At 27.8% G+C, this 11,326-nt stretch overlaps 1 protein-coding gene across 1 annotated transcript in view; it reads left to right on the forward strand.

Moving 5' to 3' along the window:
- Positions 1-11,326, forward strand: part of LOC117179880 (TLD domain-containing protein 2) — a 461,266-nt gene that overhangs the window by 13,698 nt on the left and 436,242 nt on the right. The gene's annotated exons all lie outside the window — the stretch shown is intronic.

Below are 11,326 nucleotides of genomic sequence, written 5' to 3' on the forward strand. Positions count from 1 at the left end.
AATTAAAATTCGAAAATTTTTTCTAAAGCCTCCAGGGGACTTCGTTTTCGCACGAAAAAATTTTATGTGCCCTTATTGCATCCGGACCCACAATTGAGGTAACCATACATACAGACATACAGACATACAGACATACAAACAGACAGACACCGATGAAATTTTATGATTTTCGGATTCTGCGAGTGCCGAAACGCAAAGATCCGTTAAAAACCAGAGATCGAAAATTTGGACGATCACATTACATTCTCAGAAATTACGTCTAATAACTTTAATTAGAACTTTTTTTTGAGTGTATACGCTCTTTAATGGCGATTTCCTATGCTTCAGATATTAATTTTAATATACATTGGTATTTTAAGTTTAATACTTTTTTAACAGTGTATATTAAAATTTTTATTATTTTCAAAGGCTCATTTAAATTTATAATATAATCTATCAATATCAAGCAATGGGGTTTTTAATCAACTTTAATTTGTATCTTTTTAACATAATCAACTTTTTACAAATACTGACTTACTTTTCTGTCTTCCTAAATTTTCATGACAAAATTGTAAGTATTACAAAATATTATTTCCAATATATAACCGTGTCATTCACTCAAGTATATTGACAGAGAGAGGTCATATCACTCCCAACTTTATTAATTCATGTTGTAGATCGATGCGAAATTTTGCACACTGGGCAAGAATGATGTGTATGTATAAAGATAATTTAATTTTTCAATGCATATACCCAATTAAGGACTATAATTTCTGGAAAATTTTAACTGAATTGTATCCTTTATTTTTTCTGCGTTTATTTTAATTACAAATAAATTGGAAATATCCAGAAAAGTTCAATGTAATGTGCACGTTATGAAAAACTGAGTAAGAATTAATATCCTTACTTGAATATAAATAAAAAATGTTGGAACTTGAGGTTTAATTTATCGTTTTTTTAAAAGACTCTTGAAAACAGATACGTGCAGCGCAAGTGGTTTTTGTCATTTATGAAAAAGAGTAGGGAAATGCTCGTTTATAATTAGTTCAGTCGTGGTTTTTATTTTTATTTGACTTCAAGATCTGCATGCAAGAGCATGTAATTAGTTTAGACGGTTTTAAAAGAGAACTCTCAGTCATCACCACAACTCTTTAAACTCAATTCAAGTTCTTAACGGGTCTTCTTGGGTTCACTCATTTATGTTAAAACCCCTATTTTATCATCTCTTTACTATGTTTGAATAATATAAAAAAATCCCTTAACTTTTTAGCAACTTATACATAGAATCGTATAAATTAAAGTTTCAGAAAATTATTTGCTCATCAAATAATAAATAATTAAAATAAAATTTAAAAGTAAAATTAATGAAAATTTGAAAATTAAATAAACATTTGAAATTGCAAATTAAAGTTAAACAAAAGCAATACCTTACAAAAAATGGATCTCGAGTGTTCAACTTGAAAAGAGAAAAAAATTGCTAACAGTGAAATAAATTACTTCACTTGTGATTTTAAATTTGCAATTCGAAGTAATCGATAACGGGTTAAACGCGAGTTTTCTCTTGGAAACGATTATTGTTTGAGTGGTTCAAAAATCGATATTGCGACCATCCAACACTCGACGTTTTGTTCCACATTTTATTGCTAAAACGTTGGTAAAGTTAGATGGGAGGGAAAATGCCAGTTATTTCAAACAAAATTCATCCACGTATGCAGTGTTGAGAAAAAATCGCTTATGACTACGCATGAGATACACGATTATGAATAACGATTGAGAAAGTGTTAAAAAAGAGGTGGTAAATACCTGAAAATTTGTTTCCGTATAATTTCCTGGCTTATCTTCATTGTCTTCTATAATATTAATTTTACGTAGATTTATTTTAGTTTTATAAATAAAAGCTTATACATAAAAAAATGAATTGTCATTGTGGTACGGGATTATAATAATTTTATAATATTTTTAAATTTATTTTTTCAGTAGAAAAAGTTTTCCAATTTTGACCAATTCATTGTCTTTAATATCTCAAATCTAAACTCTAATAGAAAATTCCTTAGAATTTGGAAAAAATAAAAATAATGAAGACCAAATTTAGAGAAGCATAAATGCTTTGGTCGTTTTTGTTTCTTTCAGTTACATTTTTTTCAATTGCAAAAAATTTGCAATTCTAACAGGGATCATAGCCTTTTCACCTATTCACGAAAAAGTTAACCCCTTTTTCCCCTTCTATCTTTTAATATAAATGATATTTTAAAATAAATAATCTGCGTTTTACTACCACAAAATTAATCTATTCAAAACTGATGCATAAACACTGAAAAATAACTTGAAGCTGAAATAATTTAAAACATGTTGAAAATGTGAAAGCCAGATCAGAAGTTGTTATCAAATATCAAATTGAAACAGTTAAAGAAAGAATTATAGTAATTTGAAAAAGAAGTATTACAATGTAAGCACTTTTTAATTTAAATATATACAGTGTAAAAATAAATCAAAAACTTATCTTATGAAAATTCTAAAATGTTTATTTGGCAGACTTTAAACTAATGCATTTGGGATTTAAATAAAACTTTAAAGCTGAAATATTATTATTCTGAACTTATAGAAATTAAATTTGTTTGAAATGTAAAATATACGAGGCACTTAACCTATTTTTAGAGGTTCGTTAAGCTAGCAAGACCACATGGTTTTTTTGTTTAAATGAAGAGAATTGAATTTGGCAATGGGGCATTAAATTAGCCCTAAATGAGCTCCAAATTCTCTATAGGTTTTCAGTCCATTTTTGCAATGTGGTCCTGCCAGCTTAACGGACCTTATTTTCAGTCTTAGTTTAAGAGCATTCAAGAGTGTAGTTTTAAATTTACATTCAGAATATTAATTATATTTATAGTATAGTAAGGAAAAAAAAGTCTTTAAAAGAATTAATTATACTTAGAAGTGTCACGACTTCATTATTAATAGTGAATCTTTTTTTTAAGCAAACATTCTTGAATATGAACACAGTTTTAAAGATATAAAAATGTTAAATAAAAAAGAATTATTTTTTATCGACCTTTTTTATGATAGCGTGAACGGATTTTAAAAAACCTATAGTTCTTAGGTACATTCATCTTGAAACTATAAATTTTTTAATATTAGTAATCATTAAAAAGTAATTTAACATTATTCAAAAACATTACACTTCTTATAAAAATATTGTTTCTTTTCTACATGTAAAAATACATGTCCAGTGTTTTCACCTGCCTTAACTAATAAATTTAAAATACAGAATTCTTAAATAATATTAGGAACAATATGCACTTACAATAACTGACAAGAATAATAAATTTGAAATTATTTAATTTAAATTTAAATTGTTGGTTTTAAAATCAATCATTTTTCGTTGTGGATTCAATTTTTTTGTTGAAAATTCGTCTTTTATGGTTCAATTCAACTGTTTTTGATTAAAATAGTTATATTTCTTAGTCAAATCTCTACTATTACATTAATCGCTCAAAATTAATCTTTTAGGTTGAAAATTCATCTACTTGGTTGGAAGCTCAACTATTTTATTGAGAATTAATATTTTTTTAGTTGAAAATTCAACTACTTTGTTAAAGTTGTACTACTACGTTGATTTTTAAGATTCATCTGTTTGTTAGAAAATTAGCTATTTTGCTAAAAAAAATATTTTCATTTGGGTTACATTTAATTTTTTTAATGAAAATGTACCTTTTTCATTTTTGTTTAAAAGTTAATCTTTTTCAGTAGAACATTTTTTTTTTGTAGAAAACTAATGTTGATTTGAAATTTCTTCATTTTTCTTTAAAAATGCAACGTTTTGGTTGAAAATGAACTTTTTTGTTATAAATTCGTATTTTCAGTTTGACAATTCAACTGTTTTCCAGAAAATTCGTCTTTTAGCTTGAAAGTTAAAAAATTCGGATTAATTTTTTTTTCTTTCTTGCCTGATACATTTTTATTTGTTATAAATTCATCTTTTTAGTTGAAAAATTATTCATTATAGTTAAAAATTCATTGCTTTCGTTGGAAAATTTACTATTTTCTTGAAAATGATTTTTGTGAATGAAAAATGTGACTTCCATTTGTTATTGAAAAATCGTCGTTTTTTGGTTGAAATATCAAATATTACATTTTCTGTTAAGAATTTTGTTTGTATGTTGAAAATGTCTGCTTGGTAACATTTTAAACTATTTTGTTGAAAATTTATATTATTTCGTTAAAAATTCAACATTTTGGTGAAAAATTGAACTATTTTTTTGAAATTTTTTTTTTTTTGCTGAAATGTTAACTATTATATTTTTAGTTGGGAATAAATCTTCTTTTTGAAAATTGAACTGTTTTCATATAAATGGTCTATTTAGTTAAAAAATTTAACTGTATGGTTGAAAATGGATCTGTTTTTGATTGAAGTTTAAACTTTTTGTTTGAAAATTAGACCATCTGGTTGGAAATTTATCTTTGTGGGTAGAAAATTCAATCATTTTGTTAAAAATTATATTTTGTTGAAAATTTAATCATTTTGTTAAAAAATGCAATTATTTTTATTAGTAATTTTAATATGAATTTTTATTGTTTTATGTCGTTTATAAAAGATTATATTTTAAACATATTACAAGAATAAAATGCTGGTCCTTGAATATTAAATTAATTAATTTTCGTATAATAAAGCCTAAAAAGTATACCCCTAATAGAGGTATGTTAAGCTGGCACAACACTATGAAGGTATAGAGATATAACCGATTTCATAATTTAGGACTCATGCAGGGCTAATTTGTGCCCGTAGTCCTAAGTTTTGGACTTTTTATTTTTTGAAAAAAATAGTGTTTGCACTAGCTTAACGTTAAGCTGGTCGAACTGTTTCAATTCGAAATCTTAGTCATTAAATAATGCAAACGTCTGCCTAAAACTTTATAAACTATTTTTAAATTAAAAATAACTTCATAATAATGTATTTGTAATTAAAGGCATTCATTAAATTTAAAATATTGTTTCAGTTTGAAATAATCAATTTTTTATGCATTCGATTAAACATTTTTTAATTAAAGAAAAAAGAATAAATATTTCATATGTAGCAATGTTTGACGGTTCATTTAAGAATAATTAATTGAAACCAAATATTTTTAAATTAACAATTTGAAACTGAATTGTTCAATATAGAAAGCCTTGAATCGTTAAAATTTGGAAGAGCTTTTAAACTTCGAACGTTTCAATTTTTATGGTTCTTTTTTAAAAAAATGTTACATTTGTAAGTGAAATTGTTGAATTTAGTTGTTCAAGTAGCAATTGAAAGCTTATTAATTGTATAGAAGAAATTAAATTTTTTTAAGACGCATTTAGATGTTTTAAAAAGATTCCACATTAATTTAAATCTTGAAATAATTCAAATAATTTAAAAGTTTCAAAAGAATAAAAACTTCTTGGTACGATCCGTAGGAAACTTGAAAATAATTTTACAGTTTGGAATATTATTTAAAAATAATATTCAAAAAGATTTTAAGATTTCCAAGATTGTTAAAAAAGAATGTGAAAGATTTTAAGAATTTTCTTTAATTTTCCAGGGGTTTCTAAATGTTATAGGGAACTTTCTTTTCATTTTAAAAGATATTTAAAAATTCTAAAAAAAATTAAAAATATGTTTAACGTTGAATAAATTTAAAACAACTTCTACATTTCTCAAAATTTTGAAATAAAATTTTGAAGCCTTACAAGAATGTGTAAAGTATTTAGGATAAAAATAATGTAACATCCAATTTAAGAAGTATTAAATTAAACAAATTAAATTTTAAAATTTTTAACGTATTTAGCTTGAAAATTTTAAAAATAATATAATTTAAAAAAATTTAAAGTTCACTGATTCTTTTAATATACACCTTTGAAAATGGTAACGTTAATTTATTTAGCTTAAAATCGTTAAGAATTATATAATTAAAATTTTTTTTTGATTGATTCTTTAATTGACACCTTTGAAAATGATAACGTGAATTTATATTTTTAGAATTTAATCTGACTCTTTGAACTCATTATTTTTTTTAAATTCTAAATTTTGCAGTTTATGTGCATTTCATGTGAAGTTGTTCAATTGAAAAGTGATAGAGCCTTTCATTTTTTACGTTTACATTACTGAGAAATTGAATACACAATTTTTTAATTAAAAAACTCTTACAATTCAATTTCAAAAGTTTAAAATGTAAGAGTTTAATTTGGGTGCTTTAATTGGTAGTTTATTTTTTGTTACTCCAAATGGAAAAATTTTTAGCTTTAGAGTTCGAATTTTTTAATTTTATTGATCGTGAAAAATGTTTGCAAACCTGGAAAAAACCGGGAATTTTTGTCTTGGATTAAAACGGCTACCCTAAGCTGTGTTCCAAATATTTGTTTCTCAATTTACTTGATACTCTTTTGGCGTTTGTGAAGCTTCGTGAGTTTTAGAACATTTCTTAGATAGAACCCTAAAACTTAGATCGCTTGCATAATTTTCAGTATCAGAATCAGTACCTGATTGTGGATTTTCATCGAATTTTCCTGGCGAAAATTAAGATGATTCAAAAATAAATGTTAAGTATCGGAAAATTATATATATATTAGGGGTTTAATTGTTACAAGTATTTACGACAGGGAAGTAGAAGAAAAGATGATGTTAATATACAAGAGCCACAATAGCCAAGTGCAAGAAAGAAAGTAAGGTGACAGAATGAGAAAAATTGGATTTTTACGCACTTACGTTGAACATTCACAGGAAAAATGATACTTTTTTCATAAATATTTATGCAGTGCTCCCAACGAAAGCTTCGTGCTTCACTACACATGCGTTGCACTCGGCATCTGGTTAGTCACTATTCGCGCGCAGTTTAAGATGCTGAAAAATATTATTTTTATTGTTTATTATAAATAAAGACATTTCGACTTCTAAAAATGCCCATTACATCGATATCAATGAATCTTGATAATATTAAAAATTAATCAAATACATATTCATATGTATTTAATTAATTTTTATTTTTTTTATCAAGATTCATGAATGTCTATCTAATGGCATTTTTAAAAGTAGAAATGCCATTATTTATGATAAAGAATAGAAATAATGTATTTTAGCATTTTAAACTGCGCGCAAATAGCAACCAATTAGACGTCGAGTGTAACGCATGCGCAGTTGAGTAAGGATCTCTTGTTGGAAGCACTTGATCGATTGGTATTTTGATTCTACTACTTGATTCCGAAATTCATGTTATGAAAAGGTGTCCTTCATGTATTTTGATAATGAATTTACTATTTAAAAAAATCTGAAATGCACTTTTGATCACTATTTTTGGAGATTATGTATTTTGACTCATATTAGTTAACATATTTTATAACAGATTTTATCATTTTAACTCTACATTAAATTAATAAAAAATAATATAAATGGATAAAATAGTATAAAATAATACAAAAAATATAATAAATACATTGATAAAATGATTGACTTTTCACTGATAAAATGATTTTACCTAAAACAGTGTTGATATTTGAGGTTAGGTTTCAATTAGCCCCAGAGATTAATTACTTACTTTCATTTTCCTCACGCAGGTTTCGAGGTATCCTGGTTAGTGTTCGGTGCCTCCGAACACGTGGCGTACTTGCCTTAGGAATTTTCAATCATTTAGAAAATATTATAAACGAATAATATTCCAATTTCACTGCACTATAAAAAAACAATAATGCATAGGGATGGCGTTACGATAGGAAATCGGTCTGGCCTGGTCTGGCCTAAATCTGGGCCACAGAATTCTACCGATCAGGGCCAGATCGGTATTAAGTATGAAATCGGGCGATTTCTGGCTCACTTGGGGCTCCATGAATATGGTATTTGAATTTTACAATATATTGTTTAAACAATTATTTTTTAAACAAATTTGCAACAAACAATATTTTCTGTTTTCCTGCATAATTTTAGGCTCATTTAAGGCTCTTGAAAAATCATCGACCGAAAGTCGCGTGATATTTCCTTTACCCTTTTTTTTGGTTATATATGGTGTTGTGTCACCTTAACCTTATAAAAAATACATGAAGAAAACAATAAAACCCATTTTTTCGCCTCGCATAATTTAGTGCTCATTGCGGACTAATTTGGGCACGTAGTCCCAAATTTTGGGCTCTCGTATTTTTTATAAAAAATAGTGCTTGCAATAGCTTAACAATAAGTTGGTTCAAGATTGCTGTAAAACGTTATAAAAATGATTTTACTAAAAATTCACCCTATAGAATAGTTTAGGACTCATTAAGGGCTCGGGGAATATAATAATTAAAAATTTAAAAAAAAGGTCTAAACAATTTTTGTTTAAACAAATTTTTTTTATTTCTCATTATCATATTCCCAGAGCCCTAAATGAGCCCTAAATTATTGTGTGAGGTGAATTTTCCATGAAATCATTTTTAGCACGTTTTACAGCAATGTTCGGCCAGCTTAACGTTGAGCTAGCGCAAACACTATTTTTTTTCAAAAAATAAAAGAGCCCAAAATTTAGGACCACGGGCCCAAATTAGCCTCAAATGTGCCCTAAATTATGCGAGGAGTAAAAATGGGAGTAAAAATGGGCAAAGGAAATATCGCGCGACCTTCGGTTGATGATTTTTCAGTAGCCTTAAATGAGCCTAAAATTATGCAAGAGAAGAGAAAAGAAAATATTTTGTTTTGGCAAATTTGTTTAAACAAAAATTGTATAAACATTTAAAAAAAATTTTAATTATTATATTCCCAGAACCCTTAATGAGCCCGAAATTATTCTATAAGGTGAATTTTTAGTATAATCATTTTTATAACGTTTTACAGCAATCTTGAACCAACAAATTGTTAAGCTATTGCAAGCACTATTTTTTATAAAAAATATGAGAGCCCAAAATTTGGGACTACGTGCCCAAATTAGTCCGCAATGAGCACTAAATTATGCGAGGCGAAAAAATGGGTTTTATTGTTTTCTTCATGTATTTTTTAGAAGGTTAAGGTGACACAACACCATATATAACCAAAAAGGGTAAAGGAAATATCACGCAACTTTCGGTCGATGATTTTTCAAGAGCCTTAAATGAGCCTAAAATTATGCAGGAAAACAGAAAATATTGTTTGTTGCAAATTTATTTAAAAAATAATTGTTTAAACAATATATTGTAAAATTCAAATACCATATTCATGGAGCCCCAAGTAAGCCTTAACATAGGGTAAAGGAAGAAAATTGTTCACTTTATTTTTACTAGAATTGTTTAAACAAAAATTGTTTAAACAACTTAAAAAAATTTTTGATTTTCATATTCTCAGAGCCCTAAATGAGCCCTAAATTATTTTATAAGTTGAATTTTCCGTGAAATCATTTTTAGCACCTTTTACAGCAATGTTCGGCCAGCTTAATTTTTGTTAAGCTAGCGTAAACACAATTTTTTTCAAAAAATAAAAGAGCCAAAAATTTAGGACCACGGGCCCAAATTAGCCCTAAATTATGAAATAGGTTACATCTCTATACCTTCATAGTGTTGTGCCAGCTTAACATACCTCCCGATAGCTTACCCATCACTGACCCCTACCTCTTGGAAAATATAGCTCTTGCGGTGAAATTTAAAACTATTCCGTGCGAAAGCTGATGCCCTCTCTTAGGGATCGTCCACAAATTACGTAAGACGTTTTTCTTTTGTTTGAATAAAGACGAGCATAAAATTGCTGTGAAGTTGAGAAGGACACAGCGATATAAACAAAAGAAAAACGTCTTACGTAATTTGTGGACGATTCCTTAGGTAACGTCGTCTTATCCGAAACAAGAAACTGACGTGAAAAATCCTTATGCTGTTCAAAATACGAAATCAAATCAGCTTCTGTGTATAAAAAGGTGTACTGTCGAATTAAGGAATATATTTTTTGACTTTCCAAAGAATAGACTCGTCTGCATTGTCGGTGGAAGATGAGCGAATCAAGAGAGGGTGAGGTAAAAAAGTTTGTGGAGCAAGATAGGAATGATTCATTCGAAGAGGGATGAAACTTGTAGGAAATAAGAGGGTGGGAGTACGAAACGAAGTAGCGCTCTATAGACTTTACTTCGAAAGGCCGAGAAAAAGGTAGAGGGCCGGTCGATGCCGCAAGGTCGCTCAGTATCGACGGCCTTCCATGTCCGGGCTACTTTGTGCCCGGAGTTTCCTACGAATTTCTGCCTACTACAAATTATTATTAAATACATATTTTTGAAAATTATCCACCAATATGAAACATCGATTTTTGTTCCTTTAGACTTTAGAGCAGCTTTAAATCATTCCAGAAATGCAATCGTGATCCGTGACACTGACCTACATTTGAAATAATCCCATTCCTCATTAACAGGATGTTCAAGTGAAATTCGGAAACAAAAATGTAACTTATTAAAGATTTTATTATTCGGGGCTTTCAAGTCGATTTTATATAACATTGTTACAAATTGAAATTGAATCGTTTAGAACTAATAAAATTTTTGCACGTGATTTATCGCCCTGAGAGTATGAGTTTTACATTTAGAGGACCAAGTTACATCAGAAATTATTTTTTGTAAGATTAGATCGAGGCTCGGTTGAAAAATCCGCGTATGCAATGGACTTTTATTGGAACAGTTCTTTACTCTATATTGATTGAGGAAATTCCTTTTTTAAAAGAAATAATTTAATCTTAATCAATTTTCTTAAGTAGAAGTATTTTATTTTTATATTTGGCAACGTCTATTAATTATGCAAGGATGATTTTGGAAATTATAGACCTTCATTACGTAAGATTTTATGTTTTTACTCAATATATAAATTATTTTCACCGTACATGATATTTTAAAGGAATTTTAAAAGATTTTAAAGGTTTCCAGTGATTTGAAGATATTTCAGTAGATTTGAAACTTACGAGATCTTTTAATGTCCGAGAATCTAAGATATAGGAAATAAAAAAATAATGAAATTGTTGGTCGGCCAAGGAATTTCAAGGTACTTCAAAGGACTACAAAGAGCTTCAAATAATAAAAAAATTTGTACAGAATTTAATAAGATTTCCAAAGCTTCTTATGGATTTCATGAGATATGAAAGAATTTAAAAAAATGGAAGGGATTTAACTAAAGTTTTGGGGTAGGATTTCCCATGTTTTTCAATAATTGTCATAAAGATTTTGAAGAAATTACCTAATACAATTTCAGAGAGGATCTCATTTTTTCAAGAAATTGTACGAGATTTGAAGGGACTGCTATTTCGACGGATTCGGATGGTTTATGAGGAATTTTAAGGATTTAAGAACGATTTTCGCAGATCTCAGGTGATGTAAAGAGATTCCAAAATATGCGAAACATGTTGAAACCAATGGAAAAATGATCACGCGGG

The sequence above is a fragment of the Belonocnema kinseyi genome, chromosome 9, assembly GCF_010883055.1.
Source record: "Belonocnema kinseyi isolate 2016_QV_RU_SX_M_011 chromosome 9, B_treatae_v1, whole genome shotgun sequence".
Classification (NCBI taxonomy): Eukaryota; Metazoa; Arthropoda; class Insecta; order Hymenoptera; family Cynipidae; genus Belonocnema; species Belonocnema kinseyi.